This window comes from Coccinella septempunctata, chromosome 9 (assembly GCF_907165205.1).
Source record: "Coccinella septempunctata chromosome 9, icCocSept1.1, whole genome shotgun sequence".
Taxonomy (NCBI): domain Eukaryota; kingdom Metazoa; phylum Arthropoda; class Insecta; order Coleoptera; family Coccinellidae; genus Coccinella; species Coccinella septempunctata.
The window spans coordinates 18029138-18043967 of NC_058197.1; the positions used below are offsets into that span (position 1 = coordinate 18029138).

General features: G+C 38.1%; 1 protein-coding gene and 2 long non-coding RNA genes across 5 annotated transcripts in view; 1 reads left to right on the forward strand and 2 right to left on the reverse strand.

Annotated features, from left to right (window-relative positions):
- The window catches only part of LOC123320360 (TWiK family of potassium channels protein 7-like), a 183588-nt gene that overhangs the window by 137230 nt on the left and 31528 nt on the right, over positions 1-14830 (forward strand). For all 3 annotated transcript variants that reach the window (XM_044907658.1, XM_044907657.1, XM_044907659.1), the window contains one exon: positions 4954-4990. The gene's annotated coding sequence lies outside the window, so the exon portion shown is untranslated. The remainder of the gene's footprint in view (positions 1-4953; positions 4991-14830) is intronic.
- On the reverse strand, positions 2663-3368 carry LOC123320362. Its single transcript, XR_006538750.1, has 3 exons — positions 3241-3368; positions 3094-3123; positions 2663-2877 (listed from the first exon to the last, which is right to left on the reverse strand). It is a non-coding gene; the product is annotated as an uncharacterized LOC123320362 (long non-coding RNA).
- On the reverse strand, positions 6010-6535 carry LOC123320363. The gene is made up of 3 exons (XR_006538751.1): positions 6411-6535; positions 6331-6360; positions 6010-6110 (listed from the first exon to the last, which is right to left on the reverse strand). It is a non-coding gene; the product is annotated as an uncharacterized LOC123320363 (long non-coding RNA).

Consider the following 14830-nt stretch of genomic DNA (forward strand, 5'->3'; position numbering starts at 1 on the left):
ACCCTAGGAGAATCTTTCAGGAATGGTCCATTCCAAAAATATTCTCCAAAATTTTGAAACCACAAAATCCAAGAAGTATTTCCTCACTGGCTTCTTCATAAGACATTGTCGCCTTATAAGAAGGACTTTCTGGAGAAGGCAGAACCCAAAAGATAGACAGTTTCAAGGAATCTTTCAGGGATGGTTCATACCAAAAAACTCCCCAGAATTTAAAGATCCAAGAAGTATTTCCTCACTGGCTTTTCCATAAAACATTGTCGCCTTATAAGGAGGAGTTTCTGGAGAAAGCAGAACCCAAAAGAGAGACACTCTTGAGGAATCTTTCAGGGATGGATCATACCAAAAAAATCCTCCAGAATTTCGAAGCCGTAAGATCCAAGAAGTGTTTCTCTACTGGCCTCCTCATTAGACATTTTAGCCTTATAAGGAGGAGTTTCTGGAGAAGGCAGAACCCAAAAGAGAGACACTCTAAAGGAATCTTCCTGGGATGGATCATACCAAAAAGATCCTACGGAATTTTGAAACTGCAAGATCCAAGAAGTTTGGCTCCCAGTAGAAATAAGCTACGCCTTCTCACAGGAAACTGTAGCCTTAAGAGGCATACGCTGAGAATGGGCCCATTAGAAACCGACGATTGCAGATTCTGTGGGAAGAGGATAAAACTCCTGAGCAAGGAATGCCTTGGACGAGAAAATTAAGAGAGGAATGAGGACTTAGCCTTCTTGAAGCCCTCTCAGATACTGGCATTCATTGGAACTCTGGAGCTGAAGGGCTAGCTGTAGATGGAGCAGTTGTAGGAACAGCTCTGATGGGGGGTACAATGCAACTTATGGTAGAAGTGGAATGTAACCTCCCTACCAAACTATAAACTACTATGGCAAGAGTTGCAATAAAACATGAAGATAATCAAACAAAAATACGTTTTGGAGAAATCAGCATTCTGTGTGTATTCTTACTCATACTCAACCGACTTTGGGTGTCTCCAGAGGAGAAAATCAAAAGGTGTCAAGCCTGGAGAGCGTGATGGCCATTCAATTTTGAGTCTCTTTTACAAATTCTTTCTTTTTTTGAATGATCTGTGGCCCATTCCTTCACTAAATGGCTATGAATTTGATTCTACACTTCAACATAGCCTTCACATTTATTTCGGCAGGAATTTCAAGTCGCCCAGTTAGAAAGCTTCTCTCGCATTTTCACAATTTTTCCCTCTGGACCCTCTGATCCTCTTAGCAACCCCTACAGCCTCCCTTTGGACGGAGGCAAATCTGACATAATGAAGATATGCCGACTGACTGCTGACGAACTGAAAAACACGATAATCACATTAAAACAAGACAACGGAACCTCGCCATATCTGCGGAAAAGAGGTCCACTAGGCGTGGAGAGTTTGGGGCCGGCAGCCCGAGAATTATGTAGATAAATTTTAACTACGCACGAGTGCCTCGCCGGGAGCATTAAAAGTTCCCGATGGAAATTTCATTACGGGGGGATTTGGAGGTGGTTTCGCCGCGACGTCCCCGTCGGGACGCCCGGCTGACGGTGGCGCCATCTCGACGACGTTGTTTCGGCACTAATCGGTCGGAACTTTTCGTATCCGACACATTTCAGAGGTGTTGGGTAGTTAGGTTGTTAATTTTTGCCCGAAAAAGTAGATGGACCATGTTTTTGAAAGAGACGAAGTGAGGGACGTGGCTGCCTTATGTCATGAAGCAACGGAGCCGACCTTTAGTGCTAGGAAATTGTCCGATTTACCTGGTGTTTCACGCATAACAATCATTAAACTCCTTAAACAACATAAGTTCCATCTTTATAAGATACGATTTGTTCAGGAACTGAATGAGGATGATCCAGTTCTGTGAAGTGGTCAGTGAAATGATTAACCGTATGGGTAGAAGCATCTCGTTCGATCTGTGTTCGATTTGAAAACGATGTAGACTTCTTAAACCGAATTGTTACTATGGATGAGACTTGGGTACATTTTTACGATCCAGACACAGAACAACAATCGATGGAATGGCGACACTCTGGTTCTCCAAGACGTAAGAAGTTTCGTGTCCAAAAATCTGCTGGAAAAGTTCTTGCTTCAGTTTTTTGGGATTGCCATGGAGTAATCATGATTGATTTTTTGAATAAGGGTAGAACAATAACTGGATATCAATATTCGACATTATTGACTACTCTACGGGAAAAAATTAATGAGAATGTGGTGTTTTGTTTCTGCAGGACAACGCCCCTGCATACAAAACTCATGTTGCCATGTAAAAAATTCGTAATTTAGGGTTTGAATTACTAGAACACCCCCCTTATTCACCAGATTTGGCTCTATCTGACTATCATCTGTTTCCTCAAGTGAAAAAAAGTTTAAAAGATCGTAATTTTTTTTTCCAACGAGGGGGTAATAAAAGCTGTGGAGGTCTGGTTTGCAGAGCAAGAAGAAACATTTTTTTTTTAAAGGTCTAGAGACGTTTCAGGTTCGCTGTAATAAACGTATCCAATTCAGAGGAGAATGGGTTGAGTAATAAAATATTTTGACATTGGATTGTGTTCTATAGTAGGCTAAGAATTTTTCAATATATCCTCGTAATAGATGCTGACCAAATCTTACAGTTTTTACTTTGGTGAATAACAAAGGAAGCCTATAACCTCAAAATAAAAGATCTTATTCATCTTCACTTATATTATTCATGTAATTGTAAGATTACATTACACAGTGATCAAGTACCTACTTATACCAAAGTGATTTTCATCGAAAGATGTACGGAAAACTTGTTCAAATCCGAAGTAGGTGACTGAAATGTTTCTATTATGCTGAAGTTTTGTTTCTACTACGTGGTCCAAAGCTTGCAGCATAGAGGATCTCTCCTGGATTGAACTGACCTGAAATAACAACATTCAATATATGGGAATTTGAAAAAAAATACATTTATTCAGTCCGTCAATTTGTGCTTGCCAGCGAGATCTTGATCGCTCGCGAAATATTCGAAGATTCATAAGAAGTTATCGAAATCAATAATGAATATTGGAAATTTTAAGATTTCCCAAATTATTTTCTTATAGTACATAATAACTCATTTCTAAAAATTCCTCTCATACCTTCAACTACTCCAGCAAAAATGACCATTACTGTAAAAGAAAAATACTGTCACTATATGAAACTATCATCAACACTTCAATCAACTTCAACGTTGATATTACTGTAAAAATATTATTATAATATCTACTCATATCTTATTCTTTTACCTGCAAAAAGCAGAGAAAAAAAGACGAAGCTTCTGTTCAAATTCATGATACCAACTCAGCCTTTTTCGATTCTCCTTCTTCTATTTATTCCACATTACCTCCAATTATACCAATTACTTTACTATCAATATAATGAATACGTTAATTTCAGGGTGACAGAAAATAATTGCGTTTATTTCTACAAAATTCTTCACGATAAGTAATCACCAATCGTTTCTCTAATGATTTATGTTGAAATAAATTCATAATTTTCTTATTTATTGGACTAATATCGATGTATTTAGACAGCAATAAAATTTTATAGATGGCTAAAATGGGTAGATATCTTGATATAAATAAGGGACAGAAAGTTGACGAGTACTAAGCCAAAAATATGAATTTCAACAGCTTCTTTGGATACTTTTGTGTGATTATGACTGGTAAGCATATTCTAGTGGATTTTGTTAAGCGTTAACACCTTTTTTCGCAGTTTTGGTCCTCTTCGCCGGTCAGTCTGAAGGTATGTCTGATTGATTGATTGATTTATTCAACAAACTGAATTCTTAATAAATGTGGATGCACCCAAATTTGTTTTTGGTCGATGTGCATGATGAAAAAAGTGAAAAATTTTGAGCAATCTTGCTTTAATTTCTCTGGAAATATGTCTCATCTAATTTTTTTTTTTGTTAATCAATTGCGAATATTTTCAGCTATTTCTCCGGGAGCACTCTTCAGAAAACGACACAAAAGCAAGAAATCGTAATTATTTCATCGATCTGAAATGAAATAAAAAATTCTGCAATATGTATTTTCTTTTTTTTTCCTCTGTCATTAATGCTGATGACGTGAATAATATCCACACAATAATATTAAGCTTTCTATAACCAAACATGCAAAACGTATTCATTTCCTTTAAACTTCTCCCTGGAATTCTGATGTATAATAATATGACAAAACAGTATTTCGTATATTCGAAATAAAAAAAAAATCGAAATTTTCGATTCGTATCTTGTTTTCCATTTCATGTTACTCTTGCCTCTTCAGTTTCTCTACTATATAGTTTATTTATTACGTTTCCAAATTTACTGAGAATTTTTTACAGGTTTGGATCGAGGCCTTTTAAAATTTTTTGGCCGCAATATGGCCAACCAAACCATGTAATCCAATAAAACTATTCAAATGTTTCTGTCGTCTTCAATGCATATACATATTGATTCATATCCAATGTAAGAAAAAACATGAAGAGTCCCTTGATACAGTAAGGCCTCAAACAACTAGTGAAATAAATTAGAAAACTTTGTAGCAACATGAAAACGAGAATAAAGAATAAAAATAGTCGAATAGTAAGTTGCAAGAAAACATGAAAATAATGAAAAATTAGTATGAAAAATTTTGAAAATGTTGTACATTAATTATTCTGTAGACAAATATTTCAAGAGTAAAAATTCTTGAGGTCAAAAAAAACACTTTTTTGCCATACCATTTTATCCGATTCGATCCTGATAAAAAGATAAAGCCATTCTAAGTTTTCACAATGAGCTGTGTCAACCATGGAAAAACAAAATAACCTTCAGAGTATCTAGCTAAATCTGTGACACTACACATCTGTGGATCTTTCAAGCAGAGTTGCAATCAGCCAAAGTACCCAATTTTTCAAATTTCACAGATACATATTAATTCAATAATCACTTACATTGAAATGCTCATGTTTAATGGAAACGTTCGTTTTTTCAGATCTCATTTGGCATGGAAACTGCACGGCCCTTAAACGGTAAGTGTAAACGTCCAAACGTTATATTACAAGCTCGCAAACCAACATAAAAAAAATGTCGCGTTCAAGCTCGCCCTAAGGCGCAATTTCTCCGCAGGAATTTAAACCTTCTGTATCTCCCCGAATGTTTTTACTAATCTAGTCGGCTAAAGCGCAATTTGTTATTTAATCCTTGGCCTTAAGCGTTTTACAAATGGCCGATTTGCATCGGGATGAGAGAAAATGGGTATTTTTGGACGAAGAAATAATATGGGGAAAGTTTTGGGGTTGCTGGGATTATGCCTCTGTTCACTTGATGTACCTCTATCCATTTGTAATCTTGGAATTATTTCTGTTTCTTCGGTTATTTACGTTTCTGGGTTCGAAAAACGTAAAATGGGTTTCGGGACAGTTGTGAACTTCTCTCTGAAGTGGAATTATTCAGGAGGTTTTGGTTGGTAATGGAATATACAGGGTGAGTCTTAAACTCATACAAATACTGCAACAGTAGATTCTTGAGGTCAAAAGAATCACTTTTTACCTGAATCATTTTTTTTTAATCGGCTCGGTTTGAAAGATACAGGCTGTTGAAAAACCATAAAAAAGTGTTATTTTTACTTCTATCTCACAAACTGTTTTATCGAATGAAATGAATTTCGGAATATAGTTTTTAGTTTATTTGATGAATCTTTTTCGAACACAAGATATCACCAACGTCTTCCTGTTTCCTCATTATGACCATTACGTACCATAAAAATACCAAAAATTCAACCCTTGAGTTGGACGCTATCTAATGAATGTATGAACAAAATTTTCAAAATCTTTCATACTAATTTTCCATTATTTTCATGCTTCTTGCAACTTCTGATAGCGTTACTATTCGACTATTTTTTTTCTTTATTCTGGTTTTTATACTGCAGTGAAAAGTTTAAAAGAAATAAATACGTTTTGCATGTTTGGGTACAGAAAGCTTAATATTATTGTATGGATATTATTCACGTATTCAGCATAAATGACAGAGGAAAAAAAAAGAAAATACATATTGCAGAATTTTTTATTTCATTGCAGATCGATGCAAAAATTACGGTTTCTTGTGTTTGTTTGATTCACTCATCTGTCTTGTGGTATCCTGGATAAATAGCTGAAAATATTCGCAATCAATTAACAAACAAAAAATAAAAGATAAGACATATTTCAAGAGGAATAAAAGCAAGATTGCTCAAAATTTCTCACTCTTTTCATCATGTACATCGACATTACATTTTATCTTGACCAAAAACAAATTTGGGTGCATCTACATTTTTCAGATTATTAAGAATTCGTCGGTTTGTTGAATAAATCAATCAATCAATCAGACATACCTTCAGACTGACCGGCGAAGAGGACCAAAACTGCGAAAAAACATGTTAACGCTTAAAAAATCTCACTAGAATATGCTTACCAGTCATAACCACACAAAAGTATACAAAGAAGCCGTTGAAATTCATATTGTTGAGTTAGTACTCGTCAACCTTCTGTTTCCTATTTATATCAAGTTATCTATCCATTTTATCTATCAATATAATTTCGTTGCTGCATTAATGCATCGTATTAACCCAGTTTAAAAAGAAAATTACGGAAAACGACTGAAGATTACATATCCTGGAGGTTTTTTTTATAAGTAAACGTTATCATTCTTTTTTGAACTGAAATTAACCTATTCATCCACATACTTAGGCCAATTTCATCGAATGATTAGTTTATTAAATGCTAGAAACGGCACCATTTATTTCCATGCAGTTGTATAAGTTATCTACCCATTTCATCGAACAATATACTATAATTTCATTGCTGTATTACTACATCCATTTAGTCCACGTTACCGCCTCACATTGATTCTAGATTTTGTAACCAAAATTCAACGGAGAAATAACGTTGCCTATTCGTGTCGAAATAACTTTGTTGAGACGCGAATTCTAGACGCTACAAAACTGTTTTTTAGTCTTGTCAGGTACTTTCAGGGATCTCACTACATCTATTGGGAATAGATGAACAACTTTGATTAGTGAACAGGCAATTGAACGTTTATTTAACGTTTCTAACATCCTGTTGATTAAACGTTGAAGATACACGTTTTTTATTGGTGGTTGAAGTGACGTGTTGTTGAATTCAACATTGATTTAATGTTTCTGACCTCTTCTTGAATATATACGTCGGGAAAGAAGGTTGAAAACATGTATTTTATTTGTTTATTGGTATACAACGTTGATGTAACGTTTTTTACTTCTCATTCTCTTGTTGTTGGGACTTTAGTAACGAGTTCACTTCATCAATTGGGAATAGATGAACAACTTTGGTGGGTTAACAGGCAATTGAACGTTTATGTAACTTTTCTAATATCCCGTTGATTAAACGTACGATCATCACAACATCGATTTAGTCCACGTTACCACCTGACGTTGATTCTAGATTTTGTAACCGAAATTCAACGGAGAAATAACGTTGCGAATTCTAGACGCTACAAAAATGTTTAGATTTTTTTAGAAATAACCGTTATCATTCTTCTTTGAACTAAAATATCCACAAACTTAAACCAGGGGTGGCACAGCTCATTACGAAAACTTAAAATGGCTATATTTTTGTACCAGAGCCGAATGAGAAAGAATGGTATGCCAAAAAAGTGTTTTTTTCGACCTCAAGAATCTACTGTTAAACTATTTTTACGAGTTATTGTATTTATATTGGGTTATTAGAAAGAAACGTTTCTATCTCAAGCTCACGCTGATGAGGGGTAGTAAAACTGAGAATCAGACGGGTGTTCTTCCCTAAAATCTTCCGCAGACAGTTGCAGATGCATAATTCCAGTACACATGATCATTGCCGGTTAGTTATTCGGGAATAGTATCTCAGACATTCGGAAATTCCAAACGCCCCCGTTTCTCCCTTGATTACGCCCCGAATTAATTAGAACGGGACGGAATTACATCTGAAAACGAACGGCAAAACGCAAGCTCAACCCTAGACAATCATTTCCGGTCATTAGGTGCATAATTTATGAAGATCGTCAAGGTGGATGCGGGCGCTGCGCGCGCGCCCGCCCCCCGCGGATCCACCTGCGGAAGATGTCATTAAGTCGGACTTAATTGCTCGACCTTCAAAGAACGGCGTCTAGGAATGCGATCCTTTGAAGATGGAAGTGAGGGACCCATAACGAATAAAGGAAACAAATTGCTGGGGGGATGCGTTTCATTTGCGAGGAGGCTGGAACGGCAGGGTTCACTGGGTCCGAGTTTCTCTCGTAAATGAGGGGGATATGGGATGGTTCGCCCTGCTCAGATTCCTGCGTATGTTGGGCCATTATAGAGGAATTTAGGTCTTGTATCAATTCTCTTCTGTTTCCTTTATTCTTCCCGAGCAAAGATTATAGAGTCATTCGTTCATTGCTGTATCCCGTTCCCGAGAATAAATCTACAAAAAGACTCAAAAAAAAACCTACACCTTCTGTGGCCACATTCATGGTGTGGACACCCTCGGTTATCGTCAATTCATTCAATCATCTATTGCTGTATCACGTTACCGAGAATAAATCTACAAAAAGACTCAAAAACCAAACTATCGGTGCGATCAAACTTATAATTTCTTAGGGCTACTTGCGACTGTGTGCCCTCCTGTGACCTACAGATCCTTCCAAACTCCAGGCATGGATAGTCACCATATTTTTACAGATCTGGCCGCCGCTGTATCCTTCTCAAGTCTTCATTATAACAGTGGATCAAAGACCTCCACTGTGATCTGTCTAACGCTAGTTGTTCCCAGTTATGATTGCCATTAACTGATTTTGGGGATTGATGCAGTAAATCCTTGAACCGCTTATACTGGCTTCCGGGTTTCCGAGCTCCCTCTGTGAATTCGCCTGACAAAGCTATTTTGGGGAGTCTTGTGTCTTGCATCCTCGGAATGTGGCCGCTCCATCTGAGTCGGACCCTCGTTACTTGAATCTCTATTGTTATACAACTCGCGCGCTGCAAGACTTCTGCTTTTGAAACTTTGTGGATCCATCTGATGTCCATTATTTGTCTTAGATGACGTTGTTGCGTTTGTTCAAGCTGTTTAATGTGTCGCCTGTAGGGCGTCCAGCTTTCGCTTCCGTAAAGAAGCGTTGCGAGGACCACTGCTTTGTAAATAGCTTTCTTGGTCTTCGGATTGAGGTCGTGATTTTGAAATACTCTGTCCTTCAGCTTCCAGAATGCCTGTGATGCCGAATTGATACGGTTGTGTATTTCCGTGTCCAGGTTAGCCCCAGTATTTATGCAGCTTCCCAAGTACTTTAACTGCTCGACCTGTTCTAGAGTTTCATCCTCCAGGCTGATATCTGTTTGAAGGCTTTCTTGCGGACTCAACAAGATTTTTGTTTTGTCAATATTGAGTCTAAGGCCTTAAGCTTGTTAGCTCGTCAGTATAGTTTCTTTATACTTTTTATGATTTCCCTATAGTATGGTCTCTTCATGATTCAATATACAAATTGATGATTAAATTAACAAAAATTCAGTAGGTTTCATAAAACTTTGACTTTCCAAACAACAATTCGAATCACAAATCGAAATCAATAAAACCTTTGCATTTCTAAGTATAGTTGAAGGAGCAGCAATTGAGAATCTTCGAATTGTCGTATGAAAGTCATAAATAATCTGCAACTACAACGATCTAGATAAACGAAACAAAACATAAACACATGGCTGGACAATGAATGATTCATTACTTTCGAGTTTACTCTATCAGTTGCATCAGGTCACTTGAGAATTGTTGTATCGTGCAATTGAGGATAAAAAATGTATAAAATTGAGACAGTTTATTGAAAGTACTCATGTTGACCAAATGTTATTATTGTCACTTTATTTTATCCCATTATAACGATAATTGTTGAAGGGTTCGAACAAGAAGAAGATTGTGATGCCCACTGTGAATAATTCAGACGAATTTTATTGGTGAGATTTTGAACGAATATTCTATTTTTTTGCACTTGTGTCCTAAGTCTTTTTCTATCAGTTGGCACCGAAATAGGCCATTTCATAAAATCGTGTAAGTGTCAGAAAAATTCGGCAATACTAAGTTTCTATTTTTATTTCCACGTAAAAAATCAAACAATGATCATTTTCAATTTTTTTTAATATTGTCATTGTGAAAGTTTTGTATATCCTGGGAAAGGTATGAAGAAAAATAAAACATAAATATTCCATGTTTGTTGGAGCACAGAAACATCAATGTTATTCCATTATTCTTTATCTAGCCATGCCAAGATTTTTTTATGTAATTCCTCACCCCCACTCCGTGGGTGCTTAATATTTGCTGAAAAGATTCGCAATTTATTAACAACAAGAAAATGAAATGAAAAACATAAACACATACAAGAAGGTTAAGCTACATTTCTTCTTGACCAAAGACAAATTCAGACCCATCAACATTTCTGAGATTATCAAAAATTCGATCATTAAAATAAATTGATTGGATTAAACATACCATCTGTTTGACCAGCGAAGAGGACCAGGGCTGCAAAAAATTAACCAAATATTATGGGCTACTTTACCTTGATGAAATTTGCTCGAATATAAAAAAAATAATTATAATTAGCTACTTATAGATATGCTTACCTGCTAAAACCAAGCAGAGGTATCCAAAGAAGCCGTTGAAATTCATATTGTTGAGTTTGTACTTGTCAACCTTCTGTTCCCTATTTATATCAAGTTATCTACTATTTTATCAATCAATATAATTTCATTGCTGCATGAATACTTCGATATTAGCCCAGTTAAAAAAGAAAATTACGGAAAACTACCGCCGATTACTTATCTTGAAGTTTTTTTTCAGAGTAAACGTTATCATTCCTTTTTGAACTGAAATGAACCTATTCATCCACATACTCAGGCCAATTTCATCGAATGATTAGTTAATTAAATGCTGAAAACGACACCATTTATTTCCATACAGTAGTATAAGTTATCTATCTATCATCGAACAATATTGATTTTAAATGTGTTACACGTAGCAATCATCTTTGTAACCGAAATTCAACGGAGAATCAACGTTGCAAATTCGTGTCGAAATAACTTCGTTGATACGCGAATTTTAGACGCTAAAAAAATGTTTTTTAGTCTTGGGAATTGATGGACAACTTTGGTGGGTAATCAGGCAATTGAACGTTTATTTAACGTTTTTAACATCCCGTTGATTGAACGTTGAAGATACAGGATAAAGGCGCGTTTTTTATTGGTGGTTAAAGTGACTGGTTGTTGAATTCAACATTGATTTAATGTTTCTGACCTCTTCTTGAATATATACGTTGCTAAAGCAGATTGAAAACACGTTTTTTATTGGTTTATTGGTATACAACGTTGATGTAACGTTTTTTACTGCTTATTTTTTGTTGTTGGGACTTTGGTAACGAGTTGTATCATATACCCATGAAATAAACGTGTGGTTGAATTTAGGTTTCGAGAAATACGTTACGAAATTCAAAGAGTAACCTTTAATCAACGTATTTAAGCATCGCACACCCTGTATTTCGATAAATAAAAACACCGAATGCCGTCGAACGTGGAAGAGACTGATCGGGAGTAACGTTCCACAAGCGCTCTTTCTCGCGACCCCTTTCCTCGCCAGTTTTCCCCATCGGAAAATAAGTATCAATTTCGAGTTTTCCTCCCAGAAAAAAAGCGATATAAATTACCCGCGTCGAACAGTGAATTTCCCCGTCATTGAACAATTCCTATATAAATTTCGCGGCGTGGCACAGTGGCGGAGTTTCGCGAAATCAGCGTTTCGGCTTTTAATTTATCATCGGAACCGCCCGCCTGGCCCACCCGGGGCGCGAACCGATACAAAGGCGGTCCATTTGCATCGTGTCGGGGGGGGTGCCATTCAGAATTGGTTCCCTTGAGCTTTTCTCTCGATATTTCATCGGTTCAGATTGGGAAAATGCTATACCTTGAATTAACCGGTACTTAACGATCGTAGACGCTGCAGGGCTTGGGAAATTGATGGGTTAATTTTACGGGAGACGTTAATGATCGACGGTTTGTTGAAGGGTGAATTCTCGGCTTAGATCTGGAGGTTTAACATGTTTTGTGACCTTTTTCAAGCTTTTTCTTCAAGTTTTGGGTCGAACAGTTGAGTGAGGTTGCTCATCTTTATGATTTTCGAGGGATCTAGCTAGTGAGGAGGCTGCGACCATGTAGATCTTTTGTTCTCCACTCTACTCGTTCATAAAAACCCAAGGAGGTCGTCAATGGTGTTGATAAAACCGACAGCACCCTTAGAGGCCTTGGCCGTTACCTTGTTAGGATCCAGGACCGGTTTCCCCATATGAGTGGTTCTTAGACCAGCCAGCTCTGAACACTTGCATACCCTGTCTTCAGCTGTTTCTGCTTCTGATCCACAGAGCCTACAAATCTGATCTGCTGACTTCCCTATACGGTTCAAGCGATATTTGTACCGACAGTGCCCTGTCAGCAGTCCCACCATCACCCGAAGCTCAGCTCTTGACAGCTTCAGCACTTTTCTGGTGTAGGTCGGTGAAATCATCACGATTTCTTTGACTGAGTAAGTCCAGGAATGTTTCTGCAGAGGGTTATTCTGTTGTTCAACTCTCAGTGTTGAACCACTGTCTTTTCCAAGCCCACAGAAAGGCTTAGGTTCAGCAGGTGTTAATCTTGATGCTCTTCATCGGCTTTTTCATTTCCTTCAACACCACAATGCCCTGGTACCCATAGTAGAGTCACTTTATGGCCTCTGGCCAGTTGCTTCATGGTATCAGAGCACTCCCATGTCAGCAGAGATGGCAGTGTGATTCCAGGGACCTCAGCGTAGCCTGGCTGTCCGTGGTGATATAGATATGCACCTCCTTGAGGTTCATTTTAAGACACTCCTGAGCGCATACGTAAACAGCCACTGTCTCAGTCCGTAAAATAGATGGTTCACTTCCAAAGGCTTCAGCGACGACACCCAGTTTAGGTCCATATACGTCAATGCCGGTGCCTCTCCCTGATTTTGGTCCATCAGTAAACCATGTGGATGACTCTTTGACCAGACGGTTTACCAAACTTATAGCACAAGAACGGTCAGAGCTAGATCAAAGTTTCAAAAAGTGGTCGAAATCGAAGGTTTGAGACCAGTTGATTCAATATCCTCATATTCCCGGTAAGGGTTAATCTTGCTTCCAGCAAGCTGCATTTCCTCGCATGTAGGTGTAGAGGAGGCAGATCTAGTAGGTCCTCAAGCGCTGCTGTAGGAGCTGTGCTACTCGTTACACCAACACAGGCAAGCCTTTGCAGTTTCTGCAACCGCTTGCATATGGTGACCTCTTCGGTATTTGTCCACCATGCTAGAAACGTATAGGTGACAATAGGGAATACTACCCTCGTGTAGAGCCATGGCCCACATGGCTGCAGTGGCTCTGGAAAGAGTCTTATGTATGTGAGGAGGCTTAACTTATTCTTGCTCAGATCCAAATACTTCTTGGACCTTGCAGTTTGAAAATCCCAAAAGAACCTTTTGGAATGATCCAGTCCTGGAAGATTCTTCCAGAATGTGTCTCCTTTGGTTTCTTCCGTCTCCAGAAACTGTTTCTTGTTGGTGCATTTTTTATACCATAGGAAGGTTCTGGACCAGTAAGTGGTGTTCTTCCTCTGTTTCTGGTGAGTGTGTTGGGCTCCTAGTTTCCTTTGATTCCAGAGTTTTTTTATACCATAGGAAGGTTCTGGACCAGTAAGTGGTGTTCTTGCTCTGTTTCTGGTGAGTGTGTTGGGCTCCTAGTTTCCTTTGATTCCAGAGTTTTTTTATACCATAGGAAGGTTCTGGACCAGTAAGTGGTGTTCTTGCTCTGTTTCTGGTGAGTGTGTTGGGCTCCTAGTTTCCTTTGATTCCAGAGTTTTTTTATACCATAGGAAGGTTCTGGACCAGTAAGTGGTGTTCTTGCTCTGTTTCTGGTGAGTGTGTTGGGCTCCTAGTTACCTTTGATTCCAGAGTGACCTCATGGTCACCAGACTTATGTTTTTCTAGCCTATTTCATAGGAGTTCAGTGCTTTGATAACAGCTCGACTAACACCTACGTTTGAGGGTCACAAAATAGCACTTTAATGCCTGAGGAGTATTCAAACGACCTAGAGCTGATTTAACTACTGAAGACCACTCTAATTCCCAAGGAAGGATAACTTTAAGGACCCAGGTCTTTTTTGACGCCCAACACTTTTTTTAACATCCAAGAACTTCAATGCTCAAGAAGTTCTGTGTATATCACTGAGGGAGCATTTTAAAAAACGGAGTTCAAGATTGAAATATCTTTCGTGATTCAAGGGAAAACCCAGCTCTTCTCCCAATCGCTCCTCCGTTGATGAAAGACTATACGACCAAAGAACGAAGCATGCTAATTGGGGTTTGGGTTCATTCCCACACCCCGGTTTTGTACAATTTGCCACCACCCTATACGTTTTCAGTCCCTAAACGTGAATTGCGTCGTTTAAATGGGGAGAACGAAAGTAATTCCTGAATGTTAAAATGTCGGTCAACGATTTATCATTGTTTCTTGGCAGTTTGAGTGGCAGGAGCGTGGGACAAGGGTGAATACGTTAGGGTGGAACAACATATTTCGACCCTGGTTGAAACTGATGGCGGTTATAATGTTAATTCTTCCGGAAAAACTTTCGGTATCAAGATTTGTGGGAGCACTCCATCAATCTTCCTCCCTGGTTCAAGTCTCTCCGGGATATCCCAAGAGATATGGCAGAAAACAATTATACAGGGTGTAGGCCTTCCTTTAGAAGTCATTTCACCAAAAAATGTCTATTCAAGATGGCTGAGCTACAACCCCTAGAATTTCGACAGACTAGT